Raw genomic sequence first — 21,334 nt, 5'->3', positions numbered from 1 at the left:
GAGAATTGTTAGCTAATGGTCAAGAATTTACCAAATAGACCTGATGTTATATGTGTACAGGAAACCTACTTGAAATCTTGTCTAAGTTTTTAATGCAAATTTATGTTGATATGATGTGGCCGGAAAATGGGTATGAGGAAGAGCGGTTACACGTAGACATTTGGCAATTATGGTTGAATTTGGGGAAAGGATAGCAAATTACAGATAATACATTTTATAACCTTTGTGAAAGGTTATTTCCTTATATATTGGAAAGTGTGGGTGGAAATGAGGAAAAATAAGGTTACATGGTGTAGGGATTTTAATGCTCAGTCCCTCCACACCCCTGATCCCATTAGGATTATCAGGAGATTTTGTTTCCTTTTTAAGAAGGGGCCCAACTCTGCTGCCATCCAGCACACATGTACACCCTGTCTGAATGGTCACCCACTCCCCAACTCACAGACACTCTCATTCTGTACTGGTCACTTTCCAGCTTTTAATACTCCCGTTTCACATATTTATGACTTGTTCTATTATAACAGTGCCATTAACATTATACTGTATTTCGTAGACATGGACCTCACACTTTATGTCAACCTGTCAATCTTTAGGGCATGCCACTCAGGGATGTGTTACTTTTGTATTTTGACTGTATGACTATATATGACTATATACAGTATACTGAGTTTTGTATCTTGCTCCAAAGGACCAATGTTTCATTTAGCTGGAAACATGTGCATGGTTGAATGTTAATAAACATGAACTTGAAACAGCTCCTGTCCTTCCCACTGTCTCGTCCCACCTTCGGCCTTTCCCACTGTCTCTTGATGAGTTATATTAGTACGACTACCTGCTCTGGTACAGAATGTATAAAATATCATCACCTTTGCTCCCAATTTCTATGGTGAGTTCTATTCCCCTACCTCTTGAATTCCCGTTCACTGCCAAATATCCAAAGCCAGACCTTGAACTCTTTTAGCTATGTTAACTATAATTCCTCCTACTCTGCTTCCTGGAAGAACCCCATTCTCTGTTACTGAGCGTTTATATGTGTTCTGATGACATTTTCTGCATCAGAGTTCCTAAGATGTCTTTTACTCTAATGGTGGCTTCCCCTCTTCCACACTTGACAGGACTCTCAGTCACGTCTGTTCCTCTTCTCATTCTCATCAACTACTCTTCCACCTTGAGCAAGAATAGAGTTTCCTTTTTCTTCATCTTCCATTCCATTAGCCTCTACATCCAAAATATCATTCTCTATTTCTTGCCTACTTCTATTTGATGCTACCAATAGAGGCAACCTTTTCTTCCCTTTCCTTCAGCATTCCAAAGGAATCATTCCCTACCTGTCTTCCTGTTTCACTCTGTCATCTCCATCAGTATGCACTCCCATTCTTGACACATCGGCTCATGCAACCGCTGCCCAGGAAATGAAACAGTTGGCTTTTTACTACTTTCCTTTGCACCTTAATGGATACAAATTTTCTTAGGCAAAGCTGTCAATCACTTGGATTTCCACTAATGTAAAACACTAAATATGGTGTTCAGTGTGTTTGCAGTGTTGGAGAAATGAATGCAGATCAGAAGTCTGCTTTCCAGACCATTTTGATTCAGAATCCATAAGGTGACCTGGGCTCTCACTTTAATCCCCATTCCATTTCTCTGACTTGCACTGTTTTATGCCCAACATAAATTTAAGGTTCATCAGCTGATTTTCTGACTAAGCAGGTAACAAGTCAACATTCAATACTGAATTAATCATTTTCTGATAACCAATCCTCCTGCTTTGTGTCTGAATCAATTCAGACTTTCACTCACCCTGGATGCTGCTTAAATTGCTGAGCATTTCAAACATTTTCTGTTTTTAGTTCAAGTTTCCAGCAATGGCAAAGTTTTATATCTTGCTACCCTGGCACTAATTTATTTTTCTCATGCATTTCCTTCAGATGATCAACTGCAATTTGTTTCTCATTGGAAATTGTGCTCCACATATGTAAAGTTCTAATTAAATCACACTGAGAATACTGTGATTCACATCTTATTAAAGCACACAGTATGTTGGTTCTGAAAGAATGCAGTATTGACTTGCTAGAATGATATTTGGAATCTGAAGAATAATTTCTAAGGAAACATTACATAGATTAGGATTATATTCCATTAAATTTAGAAGATTGTGTAATTTGATTTAAGTTTTTGAGATTAAGGTAACTGAGTGACAACAGTACATGGAGAAAAACTATTTTTGCTAATCAATCAGTTCTAGAATAGTGAAATTAATCTAAAAAGTTAGAGGCAGGGCTTTCATGAATAACCAAGTCAGGTTAAAATTCTAGAATTGGTATATTATTGATAGACAAAAGTATGGGAAAAGATGTGTACATGGAGTTACTGTATGTAGGTCACAGATCAGCAGTGATCTTATTGAATGGAAGGATAAAGTAGCCCAATTCCAGTTCGTTATATTCCTAATAAAAACAGAAAGAATTGCTTTCTAGAAATCCATGTATTTTAGAGAATTTGGGACAGGGTTGAACCCAATGTCAAATACCATAACTTGTTGGTTTGGTTTTTTCTTGCAAGATAACATTTTGCATTGTCTATTGTACAAGACTTGAGCCTGAATTTCTTCATGTACAGGACAAGTCAATTATGCTAGGAGAGGTTAATGGTAATGAAGAGGTGGCTTAAATTTGCATTGCACTTTTGACTGACATTATTCCCTCTAGATAGTTCTTAGAAACAAAAACAAATCAGCCAGAATACAAACTCCTTAAATCAACAATATACTTCTGATATTATTGGCAACCGTTGAACAAACAAATGACAAGAGGTTATGATGAGTATTTTTATATCAATTAATTACTCTTTCAAATTATAGAAATTATTTTTAAATTATTCAGTAGAAAATGAACTTTACAGTTGTATTCAGGATATATAAAAATAGAACATGCCACGAATAGCAGAAAATACATTATTTGATGCGTTAAAGGTTGCTATTCTTAAATTCTAACCTTGTTCAGAGTTTTAGGTTTAAGAGGAAGTGGTATCATAAACTAACTTGTCATTCAGTTAGCACAAATTCTAACTGAAATTTCCACCATAACTTGAAACACCTAACCTTGAGTGCAGTGGTAATATGCCACTGACCTTCAGAGGGATTGCAGCCAGAATGTTGAGGAGGCCAAGGTATCAGCCTGAACAAATACTCCTGCAAGTGGCAGTCAACGAGGCTGAGAGAACATTCTGCAGTAGATGTCATTACTTCAGTTTACCACACTGTTTACCTGCCTTTTCACTAAAAACTACGCCAAAGTACACCCCGGAGGTTTACATTTGTCATTAGCATCTGGTTTTAGTGTATAACAAGTCAAATCCTTGCAGCTCATAATGATAACCAATAAGCACTAATGTTATCTATTTTTAGCCAGCAAATATCTCTTGGAAAAACAACTCAAACAACTCTGTGAACAGCAGCAGTTACTTGAAGTAAACTACCTGTTTAATATGCCAAATTATTTAATACCTATTTTCAACTGTTTGCTTAAATTTAATTATTTTGGTTATTTTATTAAAGAATTGTACCTAAGCATTGACACACCAGAAAAGTACCTGTTTTTTTGTTTAGTTAAAAGAAGTTGGGTTTAGCATGAATTCCAGATTGTCAGTTATGTATTCATGGAGCATGAATGACAACAGGGTAGTAAGATGAAACATTTTTATTTGGTTGTACTGTGTGTTGGCCATGGTACACACTGGGCAATGTACCGAAAGCACTGAACCTGGACTGCTGAGGCAGAAAACATGCGCACCTCGGAGCGCGCACAAAAACGAGGCCCAACTGATTCACTGTGCCATCAATAGGTCGCATGCGTGCTTGCCACATTTTCGCAATTGGTCTGATACAGTTCATTCCCCCCCCCCCCCCGTAGATGGGAACCAAAAAGGAAAGCAGTAAGTTCAGAGGTTCATTTATGTCAAAGTATACAACTCGAAAATTCATCTTCTCCAGACAGCCACAAAACTAAGTAAGAAAAGAATGATCATCAACCCTAAAATCCCTCCTCTCCACAAAAAAAAATGAACAAATACAGAACAGGCATACCATCTCCAAATACTCCTCCCCCACACACAAAGATCAGGTGAAAAACACAGAATACAAAAAAAGAGATAAAAATGCATCCAAAATGCAGAAAATATCCTTCTCTGTAGCAGAGTGATCTCACCAGCGATTAAATAGTAGTCCCCACTCTCCGGATTTAGAGCAATCAGTGAGGTCAACTGAGTATAATTCAGAAATGTCTATCCTGCTTGCTACTGGTCAACTGGCCAGCACTCCCTCGTGGACTGCAGCAGAGGACAGTTTCTCTCTCTGTGCCTTCCTGGTTAGAGGACATTGAGGGCAATGGGCTGTAAAACTCCATTTCTCGAGCAAACTTCCATTGGGTTATCTGTTGGGACGCTGGTTTCATTAGCAAAGGATGCTTCTGTAACTTCTCCAGGACCCCATCATTTTGCTGGTATTATAAAAATATTGCCTGACAATTTGTCTGTCAGTTCAAGTTCTGCTACTTGACTGCGACAATGCAAGCTCTCTTTTAGCCAGGGAGAGTAAATCTGAGGAATGTTGTGCCACAGACTGCAGTGGAGGCCAAGTCCATGGGTATACTGAAGGTGGAAGTTGATTGTTTCCTGATTGGTCAGGGCATGAAAAGATATGGTGAGAAGCAAGGTGTATGGGGTTGAGTGGGATCTGGGATCAGCCACAATGGAATGGTGGAGCAGACTCGATGGGCTGAATGGCCTAACTCTGCTCCTATGTCTTATAGTTTTATGGTCTAACAGTCGACAGCCAGTTTTCGTCCTGTGAGGTGTGCTTGTAGACTTTCTCTGGCATCAAACATTCACGGCCTTGTGTGCGTATTGTATTTGTGTTCCGTGGCCTCTTGCCTGCCATAAATTCAGTCTTGGATGGCCAGCTGTAGGAGATCTGACCTGCTGTGTAAAGTGTGTTTAAACATTAATTCAGTGGGTAATGCACTTGGAAATTCATTTGGGGTAACCTGACAATGGAAAAGGAAATGATTAATTTCATAATTGTCACCTTGGTTTACTTGGAAAGGCCTTATTTCCCCATTTGCACTGCTCAATCTGCCAGACTATTTGATGCGGTGTGATGAGGAGCCATTGTCAGCTGCCTAATCCCATCCTCAGTGCCAACTGTTACACAGTAAGAACAACAACTGAGTTGTAGGATTAAAGATTTTTTTTACTGCCATGTCAGCCATGTTACACGCTCTGCAACTTTCAGTGCAGGAGTGACGGACTGGGCTTGCCATGACAGAAAACATGCACACTTGAAAGCCTGGGCAATAAGAGTGCTGCTTGCGTATAGGAGGTCCAATCAATTCACTGCTCAATCAATGGTCTGCATGTGCACTTGCCACATTGTCGCAGTACGTTTCAGTGTCCCCCACAGAAGACTATGGATCGGGTGCTAGGAGATGGGATTAATCATAGAATGGTGCCTGCTGGTCATTCTGGATGAGCTGGGCTGAAGGACATTCCATTTTGTACAACTCCATGATGATAATTCTACTCTAGCTGAGGTCTGACCAAGGGTTTATAAAGTTGGAGCACACACTCTCAAATTCTGTATTTGATACCCTGACCAATTAAGTCCAGTATTCCACTTGCCTTCCTAAACATATTATTTCCTGTGATGCCACCTTCAAGGATCTGTTCCTGATACTTCCTAACACCTAAGGTCATTAGAAAGTAGTTGCCTCTGAAGGGCTCTTCTCCAAAAGCTCACTTTGATATGTCTGTCTCCTATTCTGAGGTTCCTAACCCATACTGAAAGCCTGTATCTATGCCTCCAATAACATATTTTCAGTGATGAGCTATTTCTGCAATGATTGCCTCAGTGGAGCAGAGAAAACGGTTGGTTTTAGCACATCGTGTGTATTTTGGAAGATGGATAAGCAGTTTTCCATGGATTCTTCAGTTGCTTTGTCAAATCTACTGATAAGCAGAACATTTAAAAAATAACTTAAGGCAACAAACCACTATCAGAATCAGGTTTATCATCACTGGCATACGACGTGAAATTTGTTAACTTAGCAGCAGCAGCAGTTCAATGCAGTAATGCAATGCACTACAGTAAGTTCCTAGTCATTCTAGACTCTTTCACCACGGCTGTAAAGTAGTTGTCTGCTGCTATTTATGTCCTTGTAGATAAGAATGGACAGCAGGCAAATCAGTGGTAAAAATACTGGCAGCACACTTTACTGGAGGCATAGTTATGATGTTGACTGTCCATTAGATGCATGCTTAACACTGCAAAAATTTAGGCACGCAATAGTGGATTGTGCGTATAAGTGCTTGATCCTGTTACACAATTTCACCCAGGAAATTGTTCTACTCTGTTAGATAAAATTTTGCTGAAAGCAATCCAGTTTCTATGCTAATAGTTTCAGGCCAAAAATTTCTTATAAACAGATCATTTTCCCTCCTGAGGCACCCTCATATTTATTTGTGTCCCTGTCCTTATGTGTTCAACTGAATTTTGCACTGCTCAAGTAAACGTTTTACTTTAGTGACTGCACAAGCTTCGGTTCAGTAGATACAGGCTTCAGAAGTGAAAAATAATTAGTGACTTATTTGACCAATTTTCGAGTTTTATTCAGTGACACAAATAAAAACGTAGTACAGATGTCAATGCATTCAGATAGAACAAATAATGTTTTGACATTTTCATCTAAAAATCCTACTTTCCCAAGCCTATGTCCTAGAAGTTAATTAGTGATGGCATACTATTACAAAGAAGAATTCAAAATATTTCCCAAAATACAAATGTTTATTTTAATGTAGTAAGAGAAATGTATCTGACAGAGCAAAGCACCAATGCGCCCATAACAAATAATCCTCACTCCCTCATGCTAGTTAAAAATTACTGATGAAGTACTACTAAAAGGGCAGGGAGCTTTCAGTCAGGTCATATGGACATAATGTTGCCAGGGATCAGAGAAAAACAGCTTTATTATCTGTACAAAATGCAATGTCAGTATTTTTGACTAAAGCAGCATCAGAGAAATTTATGTAAATGAGTGAAATGGGGAGATACGGTATAATAGTTATCTGTTAATGATCTGGATGGTGGAATTGATGGCTCTGTGGCCAAGTTTGTGGATGATACAAAGATAGGTGGAGAAAGAAGTAGAGTTGCGGAATGAGGGAGTCTGCAGAAGGACATGAATACATTAAGAGAAGGGGGAAAGAAGTAGCAGATGGAATACAGTGTAGGGAAGTGTGTATATGGTAGAGGAATAAAGAGACTGTTTTGTGAACAGGGAGCAAATTCATTAAATTGGAGGTGCAAAGAGACTTGAGCATCCTTGTGTGGGAATCCCTAAAGGTTAACTTGCAGGTTGAGTCAGTACTAAAGAAGGCAAATGCAATGTTATTGTTTATTTTGAGAGGACTAGAATATAAAAGCACATATGTAATTCTGAAGCTTTATAAGGTATTGGTCAGATCCATGTTCGCAATATTGTGGTCAGTTTTGGGACCCATATCTAAGAAAGGATGTGCTAGCATTGGAGAGGACTCAGAAGAAGTTTACTGTATGAGCATGATCCTGGAAAAAAGGGTTAATTTATCAGAAGTGTTTCATGGCTCTGGGCCTGTACCTGCTGGAGTTTAGAATAATGGGGGGGTGGTAACACTTCATTGAAAGGGCTATATACAATAAATATGGAGAGGATGTTTCCAATTTTGGGACAGTCCAGAACCAGAAGGCATAGCTTCAGAATATAAGACCTCCCTTTAGAACAGATGAGGAGGAATTTCTTTAGCCAGAGTGTGAATCCGTGGTATTCAACTCCACAGACAGTTGTGGAGGCAGAGGTTAATAAGTTCTTGATTAATAAGGGCCATCAAAAATTACAGGGAGAAGGCAGGAAAACATGGTTGACAGGGGAAAAATCAGCCATTAGGTTCAAATGGCCTAATTCAGCCTCTATGTTTTATGGTCAATATTGCCCCATCTTGTATACACTGGAATTTATAAGGATGAGAGGGGATCTGATTGAAACATATAAGGTTATTAAGGGATTGGACATGCTAGAGGCAGGAAACCTGTTTCCGATGTTGGGGGAGTCCTGAACCAGAGGCCACTGTTTAAGAATAAGGGGTAGGCCATTTGGAATGGAGTTGAGGAAAAACTTTTTCACCCAGAGAGTGGTGGATATGTGGAATGCTCTGCCTCAGAAGGCAGTGGAGGCCAATTCTCTGGATGCTTTCAAGAAAGAGTTAGATAGAGCTCTTAAAGATAGTGGAGTCAAGGGATATGGGGAGAAGGCAGGAATGGGGTATTGATGGTGGATGATCAGCCATGATCACAGTGAATGGCGGTGCTGGCTTGAAGGGCCGAATGGCCTACTCCTGCACCTTTTGTCTATAATTTTGGTAGTTTGAAAGGCAAAAATAGCCAATAATTAGGTGTTTCACACATTGCGAGGGAGCGAAGACAGAGTAGTGAAAAGTCCACAAAGGAATCTCAGGGCAGTCCAAATTTTGTTCAGCTGGATACAGATGCTGCACATTGCAAACTTTTGTGAGTAGGATACTGCCAGAGAAGCAGCATCAAATCTGTATTGTACTGGCAGGCATCCTAATCACACCCTAGCTTATCAAAGCGCTTCCTCTTCTCAACTCCTATCTTTGTCCCAAACAGAACGCCACATGATGACCTGTGTCCTGTTGGAAAGAAAGTGGTGTAGTCCATGGCAAGGCTCAACAGGACCAAATCATGGAAGACTGAAGCTAAAAGGATCCCAGGTGTCTAAGCACAGAACTGCCAATGCCACTGAGCCAACATAATGTAGCCCTTCAAAAATTTTCTGGTTACGTGCTTATGAAAGATTCATAGAATACTTAAAGATTTAATTTGCAGTTCTTTGGACTCGCTTAAGAATTGAATGCTGACTCTACCTTTTTATCATGAAATTTTGTTACATCTGGCAGTTGTTGAACTTGCATGGACTAATGAGAGGTGGACTGATGCAAGACAATGGAGGAATGTGCTCAGGTTTACTTTGGAGGAAGTGGAGTGAGCACAGCTGAGAAAGAAAGCAGTTTGGAAATTTGATTTTGGATGGGTGAACTAATTTTGCCTATACAATCTCGCATTAATGAGAACATGCTGAGAATTCCAGTTTGCCACGTATGGCTGTTATATTGTGTGCCTAGAACAATTTTATTTTTCCCTCTTGCTCATCTTAAAGGCAGTGTTCTGTCCTTGAATGTGCATTAGCACTTGCAATTTTGTGTGAAGCGCAACATGAATCCAATTTGGAGACCCAACTGCTGTGTATTCAAGGACCTCTGGGTCTGCCTTTTCTTTTGGGGATATGCCTTCCTGTGAATTGCACCTCTATGGTGATTCCCTCTTGTGCATATTAAGTTAAATCCCCTAAATCCTATTAATATTAATTTTAACTCTTAAATATAATTGTTTACCTTGGTAAAATTGGGTTAAATGTGGAAGTCATTGGAGTTGGTCTTGAGTTCATGACGGGCTATCTCCTTTAGAGAGCCTCCCAAACTCATCCTTATCCAGCAGTAAAAACTATATCTTGCACCTTAGTCGACTCTCAAATCATTTGTTCTTAAAGAAATATTTGCTGAAGAAAGAATGTCGGGACTTTTCTTCTCAGGAAATAAATGATGATGAGTGTTGTGAAATGCTGCATGCCTGGTTCCTGTAGGGTTTACCTCTGCCCTATAGAGCACACCTAGAAATGCATCTTTATTGAAACTTCAAACATGAGGGACAAAAAGACATCAGCAGGAAATTGAGATTTCAATTCTCCCAAATGGTTCTTTTGGGTAAAAAAATATGACTTCTTTCAAAATCTATGATCTACTTCCTTTAATTATTACTTCTCATTGGAACTACGAAGACATAAATCACACCAGAATAAATGGGAAAAGTTCAGGGGACAAGCAGGAACGTTTATTCTGGATTTCCAGGCTTACAGGTGGAGAACTAGTGGAAGAGGTTGAGAGTTTTCACATCATGGAGATTTGTGTACGTAATGATAATATGCCAATGGGAGGATGTGACAACAGTACCCCTACTAGAAGTGATTCTCTGTGTACCTGGTTGCAAAGCAAAAAAAAAAATGATTTTACTTGTCTGAGCAGAGTTAATGTAGTCACTTACAAGGTATCATGAAACCTTCACAGCTGCTTTTGTAAACTGGTCTCACACATCTCATAGCTCTCTCCCACACATCCAGACACACACAGAGGTGTGTGAGTGTACACACACACAGTTCAACACCCAGCCTTCTGCACACAAAATAGAGCACACCCTTCTCTATAATTGGAGAAAGTAGCTCACGATAGACAAATAAAGGATGCAACTGATGTGGGACCTTTCAGTTCCAAAGGCTGACTGACCTATTGAAATAAAGACTGGCTACGATGGGTTACTTTGCTATTAAGCAGTGGAGAAGTGGAAATCATTCAGATTGATGGTGTGCACAAAATATATCAATGTTGTCATCATCTATCTCCCCATTTCACTCTTTTCACTACCTGTCTATTAGCTTGTCCTCAGTCAGCAGCCACAGTGCAGAAATGGTTCTCACACAGCTTCAGTGATGTAATTCGATTTTACTGAATTTGGTGATTTAATCACAGGTTCTTTAGAAGTCAGGAGCAAGACACAAAAGTTGTTGCTTCACGATCGGTTTATGAAGAATTGTTAGAACAGAAGAAAACTTACCAGACAGTAGCAGGGGTAAAAGATTCAAGATGGTACTCAGCAGGTCGGGCAGCATCTGGGGAAATGAGCAATCAACGTTTCGGGCTGAGACGTTGTCTGCTCGTTTCCATGGATGCTGCCCAACCTGCTGAGTTCCTCCAGCGTGTTGTACGTGTTGCCTTGACCACAGCATCTGCAGTGTACTTTGTGTTCAAGATGGTACTGCTTTGTGTTTAGTTATTTTATACTCCAAGATAAGAAAAATGCCATTCTAATCTATAGATAACAAAATAACCAGTCAGAAAGCACTTAGTCTATACTGCAGTAAAAATTAATCAATGAGAAAACACAATGTAGAACAAAAAAGCTTCCAGAGTTAATTTCTTTAGCTACTGGAGGCATATTAAACTGTTTTGCATACTATAGCCACTTGGAATCCTAGTAATCAGTTACTTGTACTGTATATAAGCAATTGTATAAAATACATGCAGATAATTAATTGGTGAACTGCAAAGAAAATGATAATTAAACAGTCCAACCAAACAGATTCTAACCATGATCTGACAGCAACTCAGATAGGTGCTATTAGCAAGTTAATTAGCTAATGTAAATTATCTTTGGTTATAGATTGACAGGTTGATCAGTAGGGAATTGATTTCTATGTATGAAAGATACAGTCATGGGGAAATCAATACAGACTGGATTGGTAGGATTGCTTCAAGAAATAACATACTGTACATCAACAGATTGAGTGCCCCTTTTGTATCTGAAAGGAGTATGAAAGGGTTAAATATATATGATAGAATTTTGTAGGGGAAGCTCCTATGAAGAAGAATTTGTGTCATCTGAATATGCTTTGTGAGTTCTGTTTGTGGGTGTAGTATGCATTATTTGAGTATATCTGCATGAGGCAAAGTAAGGCTAGTGGGAAAAAAATTTCTAAGCCACTAATTATGGACTCAAACCATTCATCATGTTATTATGTGGCTATTACCAAAGTGAATTGGTTTACGCTCTAGAAAAATAAGGTGTTGTATCTGAATATTGGGATTAGTAGTGCAGATTTTTCACACATTAGCAATATTCCTATTTCTTCCAGTTAAATAGTATAAGCTGTGACTCCTTTAAGAATCAAAAATTCAATCTGGTTGAAAATCAACCTGATTTTCACGGTGTATCTAAAATTCTCTCGCAACTTTCATTCTTGCATTTGATTTCAATTTAGAAGATGATACGAAGTAAAATTTAGAGGAAATTGTACAGTTCCATTACTGCAAACTGTTGATTGGACTGTGGTCTTGTAATTGGGCCTAGCTGTAATATATGAGGACAGTTTGCAAACTAGCTTGTTAATCTCTCAGTTTTATACTAAGTTAATATGTTTGAACAAGTAAGAACATCATCATTATTTACCCAATACCTAAAACTGCTGCAGTACAATTTATTTGTGAGATTCACATTTGAAATTTTCTACTACCCTATATGAAATTGCTAAACCATAAATTTAAATAAATTGATGCAGGAAGTAGAGGCTATAATTTAGACTAACTAATATCTAATGAAAATTAAACAAAGCTGAATGATAATAGGAGAGCAGAAGTGAGTAATGTTTTCATAATCTGTTTTGACGATCTTACAACAGATGCATTGGATTCCAAATATCATGTTAATAAGTACTTACATTTCACTCATACTCACAGTCCTTGAAACATGCAACTCAGTAAAGCATAGACATGCCTCCTCCACAGGACTCTCAATCCAATGTGTTTACAAGGCAGCAGTTTCTTAATAAACTGAGGAAATCTTGGTCATTTTAAAATATATTACCTTACTACTGTAAAACGGGTCTTAACACTACACTGCCAGGGCTTTCAGGTCGAGCACAATGTTGATCTGCAGATACATGAAATACTACAGAGATCTCTACCACAACCACTTCCTGTAACAAACACATCATTTCTTTCCTTTAGTACTACAAATGCTGAAGTCATGACTGACAACACTTGGATTGTTGTTTTTCCCCTACTGTAATGAACTTCAATGAGCAGAATATTCTTTTCAAAAATGTATTGTTTTTCTTAAACCTCAAGTGTAATTGAATTTTTTCTTCAAATTAAAATAAAATTGAACCTGTTAATTTGGCACAGACAATATGTCTTACTAAACAGACCAAGTGAACCATTCATTGTTGGTATGCTTCGTGATTCCTGACTTCATGCAATCACAAATTTATCAAAATTGTGAATACAGATTTACCAGCTATAAATGATGCAATTGAACTTCTATTAAAGTGCTAGACATTTATTTTCACTTTCTAACTCCTCTAAACATATCAGCTCAAAGCAGGAATAAACCTTCAACACAATCATCTCAGTTCCACTTCCTCCAATTCCATTATCTATTGATCAACAAAACTATTGTTCTGTGTTTTGAATATAATTAGAAGCTGCCCTCAACAATTCCTTTGAGATGTGAGTAGCATCTCATCACCTACTGGGTGAAAAAACTTTTTCCATATCTCTGTCCTATTCTAGTTACTGGCCAGGGGAAACATAAACTCCATATCTAACCCTGCCAAAGGCCCAGCTACTCATTTTTTTTTAAAGTCGCATTCTGTTTTTTTTAGAGAAAATTGCCCTTTTTAAAGAAGAGTTTTACATTTTATCATTGCTACTAAAGTTATGAGCACTTCAGTTTGGATTCTGCTTGTGATTTCTGCATTGTCTGATCTTATCATGTACAACATATAACTTTGCTGATGAGCTAATGCTTTTCATTAATTATGCTGCAAAACTGATTTTTCTTAAATATTTTTCCACAATAATATTTCTGTTGGTTTCCGTAACAGATACAGAAAGGAAATTGGTTTGAGAATTAACTGGATGTTTCTATCAGTAACATTACTAAATAATGCCTGGGGAGAAGCACAGCAACCAAACTTGTCCTCAAAGCCCTTGTGTCAACAACCAGGTATTTCAAGCTAGAAATACTTACCTGCAATTATTTGATACTTGCTTCATGGCAGATTGATAGTTTTTAAATGTCTGCATCATTAGAGATTTCAGAACTGTAGTTTCTCCAGTATCTTGAATCTTAAGCAATGCACTTTAATCTTTGCCAACAAACTATGTGGACAATTTCTGCTTAGCAAATCTTTGACAAGCCAGACAAGCAAATATTTAACACCAGAACCAACTTTGCACTTAACGTCAGCAAAGCCAAAGAGCTGATTATCGACTAAAGGAGGAAGAAACTGGAAGTTCTTGTTCCAGTCCTCTTTAGGGAACAGAAGCGGAGAGGGTCAATGGATTTAATTTTCTTTTGTTGTTAAACTATTAGAGGATCTGTCCTGGGACCAGCACATAAGTATTGTACCATGAAGTTACAGCAGGCAGTGCCTCTATTTTCTTAGAAGCTTGTGTAGATTTGGCATGTCACCAAAACTTTAAACTTCTATAGATGCACATTAAAAGTATACTAATTAGTTGAATCATGACCTGACACAGAAACATCAATTCCCAGGAATGGAAATGGCTACAGAAGGTGGTGGATACTACCTAGTCCATCACAGGTAAAGCCCTCCCCACCATTGATGATATTTACATGAAGCATCCATCCACATACAAGAAAGTGGCATCCATCACCAAAGACCCCACCATCCAGGCCATGCACTTGCTACTACCATTGGGTAGCAGATACAGAAGACTTATGTCCTACACCATCAGGTTCAGGAATAGTTATTTCCCTACAACTGTCAGGCTCCTGAACTGGAGTGAATAGCTTCATTCCTCACCTATAGACTTGCTTTCAAGAACCCATTATAACTTGAGTTCCAAGTATTCTATTGATACACATAATTTGTCTTTTGCAAAATTCTTGTTTGTCAGTCTTTGTTATGTATAGCTTTTCATAATATTTTATTGTATTTCTTTTTGCCTGTAAATGCCTTCAAAAAATGAATTGCATTTATATGGGAACATATAAATATTCTGATAAAAAAATTACTTTGACCTTCTAATACCAAGATCTTGTTAAGTTCAGCAGTGGAATGTCTGCCGAGCTTCCATTGAGCTATTACATACTCTGTTGCTCTTTTAGTTTATTAACTGGTATCCTATGCTTCAGTAGTTTCTAGCTCTGAATATTAATATTTCCTTGATCGAATCAAGTGTTTCTGTGCAGATATAAACTACGTGCTCAAATAATTTAGCTACCGATCTCCATTGGTCCCCAGTATCCTGGCAGATCATAATTATAAAGGGAAAGGGTATGTAGGTTCTAATGGTGCATGTATGAAATGGGCTGTGGGCACAGGTTTTGTGCTAATCTTTCCGCTGTAGAAAGACCAAGGCTACCAAATCTCATCTTTTCTATTTTCTCAGGCCTGGACTGTTTGACTCCCACTCCCTGATAACAGATGGCCCTGACCCTTTAAGTTCATGAAGCTCTGATCCATAGGCCCTGATCTTGATCCCTAACCCTCCCATCCTTTGATGTTCTGATGGTATTGATTTCCTAGTGTCCGCCTTTCCAGCCAGCAGTGGTGGCACTGAGGTGCTATAGCACCAGCAGAAATTACAATAGCACCACCACGAAATTAACTGAAATTTGACATACAAATTGCAGCTGCTTTCTCTGTATAGTTTTGCATATCCTTTGTTTCTCCAGTTGATCTAGTGAAACAGTGCCCCCAATTACCATAGCAGCAATAAAGTTATAAACTCCGTGCAAGTCTAAGGTCAGATCCACTCTACACTTCTGCTTATTCGTTCGTTGTCAATGTCTTGCTGTTGCTGACCTCACTCAGATCAGTTAAGGTGGTGATGTCACTTACTCTTACACATGCGAGAGATTGACAGTACCTGACATTGTGCAGGATCCAGGTGCAGATCCACGGTCTCGCGAGACTAACAGATGCCATGCACACACACATTGTGCTTTGTTACATACCCCGTAACTGGGTGTCTTACCAGCAAAGACAGAAGTATCTGTTGGAGTCTGGTACTATTTTCAAAACAGTGTTTATTAGTAAAATATACAAATCAATATCAACAATGCAAATATACAGATAATACACGTTAGCAATACTAAACCTAAAAGTGCGGGTATAATAATAATCAATAATAAACAAGCTCTATCATTGTCTAGGGGATAAGGAATTATCATGGGAAAGTATAAAGTTCAGTTCAGTTCAGTTCATGTAGGCTGAGGTAGTTGTTGGTTCTTTTGTTGTAATTGTTGGAGAGAGAGAGAGAGAGAGACAGCGAGCAAACAGTGACAGCTATTGTCTTGCAAACCTTCCTTTATGATCTTGATCTGTCGATGTGTTGTGGCCATTCAGGTATGACCCCTCTGTCCTTTAGCTAGACCGTTCTTCTATGGTGGACTCGTCACCCAGGCAAGGGTGGACACACACACACAAACCCCCACCGGCCTCACTATAAACCCTGAGTTAAAATTGACCGATCCTTTGTTCGGTCTCGGATGCCCCACACTTTCTCATGGGTTCCAATATTTAAGCAGTGCTCACTAGTGTGTCTCTTGGTGCATCTCCTGGTGCGTCTGAGGGGTTTCTCCCCAGACCTCACTTTTATCCCTACTCACGGGGTCTCAGATGTCAATCAGTTTTGAATGGCTTAGCCCATCAAACCAGCCCACTCCGGCTGTCCACTGAGGAATTTTAATGAACAGGATAGTACCAAGTAAACAGCCCTCTCCGGAGCCGTGAGTCTTAATATGGTCTCTCTCCCCCGGTGTTATCTTGCCCTTGTCTGAAGCAAATGTTCCAGTCCCAGTATGTTTTGTTCCATCTCTGTCTCTCTCATTAACAGCCTGGCAACAGTAACGGTTTGTAATTCTCCCAGGGGAGGGGGACATGGGCAACCTTGCACCCTTCTGCCCATCAGAGCTGTTCATCCTTCGTAACAGCTTTTACAAGCTAGCATGGGGGGGGGGGTGAGGTGCATTATTTTGGTCAGTGTGAAAAATGGATCAATTTTTAGTGAGAAAACGACCTCATCCAGAGGAATCAGTGGTGTCTCAGCCTGAGCCTATCTGAATTGAAAGTGACATGCAGAAAGAAGTAAGTGGGGGTGAAGACGACAGCAGTTCATTGAAGGAGTGTGAGGGTGAAGTAGAGGAACAAGAAATGGAATGGGAAGAGAACGTGGATGAAGCTGCTCTTAGTGCTAGTGGGAATACTGTTAGCGATGTTAGCCATCAGCCTGAGGAAGGACCCCATCGGCCAGCATTGTAAAAGTACCCTTCGCAACAGTTTGGCAATCAGCAAAGGAGTTTTATTCGTGGCTGGTTTGACCTGTACTCCTGGCTGGAAAATTCGATCACGAAAGATACTACGTTCTGCTTCGCATGCAGGCATTTCCTATGAGAAGGACATGGATTCCATTTCGAGTCTATCTTCACTGTCACCGGTTACTGCAACTGGCGGAAAGCTACAACAGCTTTCAAAGCCCACCATGTAAGTGCAGCTCATAAGTTTGCTATGGAGGCATGGGCCGAATTCCAATTGAGAAAACAAGACGGTTCAAGATTGGGAAATATGCTTGATAAGGGACATGCAAAGATTGTCCAAGAAAATCGTGAGCATATGAGAGCAGTGGTTGAGTCTCTATGCTACACTGTGTACACTGTATTGCAGAGGAAGTTCTGCAACGGGACCCACTGGATCTGCGGCCACCGTGCTTACCCATGGCTCCCCACGAGCTGGTACGGCTGCGCTTTCCAGCATATGTGGTGCCCTTCATCCACCCCCCGAATGACCTTGGGGAGCATCCAGCGTACAGTGGCCACCGGGACAAGAGGGCCATTACAGAGGCAGAGAGGTTCTGGATGATAGCCTTTCCCAGTTATGGTACGGCCCGGCTCTTCCGGGAGGTGATCCAGATGACCAGTCTGCTCGAGACTCTGGCAGTGTGTAGCACTGCAACACACGGGGGATGCCCTCACCTGAACGGTGGCAGAACTGACAGCTGTCAGGATGGTCGCCCTGCAGAAGCGAATGGCACTGGACTACCGACTCGCTGCTGATGGTGGAACGCGTGCAGTGGTTGGTGAGGAATGCTGTACCTTTATCCCTGATGAGTCCAGCAACATCACTCACTTGGCAGCTCACATTCGGGACTCGGTGGGTAAAATTCAAAAATCAAGGGACCAGCTCCTCCAGCACAACACCTCATGGGGCAATTGGTGGCCGTTTGGGTCCCTAGGGGGGTGGTGGGCAACTGTCATTCACTGTTCCATCACACTCATTCTTGTAATCATAGCTATTTCTATACTATGTTGCACATGCCAGCTGATTGAGTGTCTCTGCATTTACCTAGCTGCTCAAAATCGGTTATTTCTGGTATATGCGATTTTGTTTCACCCTCTTAAGTGTGTTGGCTATGTGGTGTGTCTTCCGAGGGGTGGAGTGTATCCAGAGATACCGGCCACGTGACAGATGCACTGCCACCTGGCTGGTCGGAGGACACATCACATGCCAATCAACATTTGGTCCCTCCCAACTAATCAATGCACACCTAAATTATTGATCACCTTAATTGGATTATCTCGCTCAGCCCCATGCTTTAAAAGGTGAGACTTGTCCTTGGCTTACCCTCTCTTACAGACCGTACCCTGTCCCCACACCACTTGCTGTGTATTGTAGTTGCTTGCGTTGATCCGACTTCCCCTTGTAAATAAATTCCTTATTATTAAAACTGTGTGTGTCCAGGGTATGGTTACACAAACAAAGAACAAGGGAAAAGCACTACACTACAACAGCTATCCCCCTTGACTTTGGATAGCCGCGGCTCCCTTACCAGGACAAACGATAGACCTTCCCAAACATAAATCAATGCACTTACCTTCAATGAGGTGGTCTGTAAGAGAGGGCGAGCCAAGGACAAGTCTCACCTTTTAAAGCATGGGGCTGGGTGAGATAATCCAATTAAGGTGATCAATAATTTAGGTGTGCATTGATTAGTCGGGAGGGACCAAATGTTGATTGGCATGTGGTGTGTCCTCTGACCAGCCAGGTGGCAGTGCATCTGTCACGTGGCCGGTATCTCTGGATACACCAGTATAGGAAACATTCTCTCCCTGTCCACTCTATTTAGGCCTTTCAATATGTGATAGGTTTCAGAAATAAACCCTCAGTCTTCTAAACACTAGTGAACCATCAAATGTTCCTTGTCTGTTAACAGTTTCATTCAGGAATCATTCTTGTGAACTTCCTCTGGACCCTCTTTAATGCCAGCATGCCCTTTCTTAGATAAGGGGCCCAAATCTGTTCACAATATTTCAAGTGTGGTCATATCAATGCATTATGAAGCCTTAACATTGTATCCTTGCTCTCATATTCTAGTCCTCTTGAAATCAATGCTAACATTGCATTTGCCTTCCTTACCAATGTCAACCTACAAATTAACCTTTAGGGAATCTGCACAAGGACTCTCAAGTCCCTTTTGCAGTTCTGATTTTTGAATTTTGGAAAATAGTCTAAGCCTTTATTCCTTCTACCAAAGTGTATGGACATTCACTTCCCTCCACTCTATTCCAACTGCTACTTCTGTGCCCATTCTCCCAATCTAAGTCCTTCTGCAGACTCCCTGCTTCCAATTAACCACCTCAGGTGCTCAAAAAGCCTTGGAGCCCATCGCCGTTTGGCTCCCTGCAAAAAACCCAAAGAGCTCTGTACAAGTGGAGTGACATCTGCAATTTTAAAGTCCTGTGGAACCGTTCCTCCAGAATCTAGTGATTTTTAAAAGATCATTACTAATGCCTCCACAATCTCTTCAGTTACCTCTTTCAGAACCCTGAGATGTAGTTCATCTGGTCCAGGTGACTTATCTACCTTCAGACATTTCAGCTCCCCGAGCACCTTCTCCTTTGCAATAGAAACTGCACTCACTTCTGCCCTGACACTCAAATTTTTAGCATACTGCTGGTGTTTTCCAGTGAAGATTGATGCAAGATATTTATTAAAATTGTCTGCTACTTTGTCTCTCATTACAACCACTACTTTGTCAATCATTACATAATTTCTAGCAGTTCAATTTCCACTCCCGCCTAACTTTTACTCCTTATATGAAAAAAAACTTGTGGTTTTTTAAATTTTATAGGCTAACTCACCTTCATATTTCATTTGTTCCTTTGTGGCTTTTTTTAAGTTGCCTTCTGTGGTTTTTAAAAAGCTTCTCAGATCCTCTAACTTACCACTAACTTTTGTTACATGTTCTCCCTTTTGCTTTTATGCTGTTTTTGACTTGTCAGCCATGGGTTGCCTCAGCCTCCCTTTTTGAATACTTCATCTTTGGAATGTAATCTATCCCTCTGCCTTCTGAAATGCTCCCTAAAACAGTCTTTGCCATCATCCCTGCTAATGTCCCCTTCCAATCAACTTTGGCAGCTCTTCTCTGGTACCTCTGTAATTCCCTTTACTCCACTGTAACGATGATACATCTGAATTTATCTTCTCCCTCTCAAACTACAGGATGAATTCTATCAAATGATGGTCACTGCCTCCTAAGATTAAGCTCCTTAATCAAATTTGGTTCATTACACAACACCTAATGCTGAATTGCTGTTCCCCTAGTTGGCTCAATCACAAAGCCATCTTTTCTCTCCTTATGGCTTTAAAATGCCATCTGGAAGGGATTTTACAAACTTTGCTTGGGATCCAGCACCACTCTGATGTTTCCCAAACTACCCGAATAATGAAATCTCCCGTAACTATCTTAACACTGCCCTTTTTACATGCCCTTACTATCTCACATTGTAATTTGTTATCCACATCATGGCTACTGTTTGTAGGCCTGGACAGAGCTCATATAGGGGTTTCTTTAATCCTTGCGGTTTCCTAACTCTACCCAGGATTCTACATCTTCTGATCCTATGTCACCTTTCTAAGGATTTCATTTTTTTTTAACCAACAGTGCCATGCTACCCCTTTTGCTTACATGGCTCTTCTTTCAATACAATGTGTATCTTTTGATATTAAGCTCCTCTATGATCTTCTTTCAGCCATGACTGAGAGATGTCCACAACGCCATACCTGCCAATCTCTAACTGTGCTAGGAGAACATAGAAAACCTACAGAACAATACAGGCCCTTCGGCCCACAATGCTGTGCCAAACATGTACTTCAGGGTTACCCAAAGCCTTCTATTTTTCTATGCTCCATGTACCTATTCAAGAGTCTCTTAAAAGACACCTACCGTATCCACCTCCACCATCGTCGTCAACAGCCCATTCCATGCACTCGCCACTCTCTGCGTATACGTATATATGTGTGTATATATTATAAAAACCCTGACATCTCCTCTGTACCTACTTCCAAGCACCTTAAAACTGTGCCCTCTTGTGATACCCATTTCAGCCCTGGGAAAAAGCTTCTGACTATATACACAATCAATGCCTCTCATCATTTCATACGCCTCTATCAGGTCACCTCTCATCCTCTGTCGCTCCAAGCAGAAAAGGTCGAGTTCACTCAACCTATTCTCGTAAGGCATGCTTCCCAAACCAGGAAACATCCTTGTAGATCTCCTCTGCACCCTTTCTATAGTTTCCACATCCTTC

General features: G+C 40.2%; 1 protein-coding gene across 5 annotated transcripts in view; it reads right to left on the bottom strand.

The window, feature by feature from the left end:
* simc1 (SUMO interacting motifs containing 1) overlaps positions 1 to 21,334 on the bottom strand; it is a 106,389-nt gene that overhangs the window by 51,695 nt on the left and 33,360 nt on the right. The window contains exon 1 of one of the 5 annotated variants that reach the window (XM_059990235.1): positions 13,748 to 13,876. The exons of the other annotated variants lie outside the window; for them this stretch is intronic. The gene's annotated coding sequence lies outside the window, so the exon portion shown is untranslated. Of the gene's footprint in view, positions 1 to 13,747; positions 13,877 to 21,334 lie in introns of those variants that run through there. 5 annotated transcript variants of the gene reach the window in all.

Source organism: Hypanus sabinus, chromosome 15 (assembly GCF_030144855.1).
Source record: "Hypanus sabinus isolate sHypSab1 chromosome 15, sHypSab1.hap1, whole genome shotgun sequence".
Lineage (NCBI taxonomy): Eukaryota > Metazoa > Chordata > Chondrichthyes > Myliobatiformes > Dasyatidae > Hypanus > Hypanus sabinus.
Note: the sequence above shows the minus strand (reverse complement) of the source record. Positions and strands in the feature narration are given on the sequence as shown.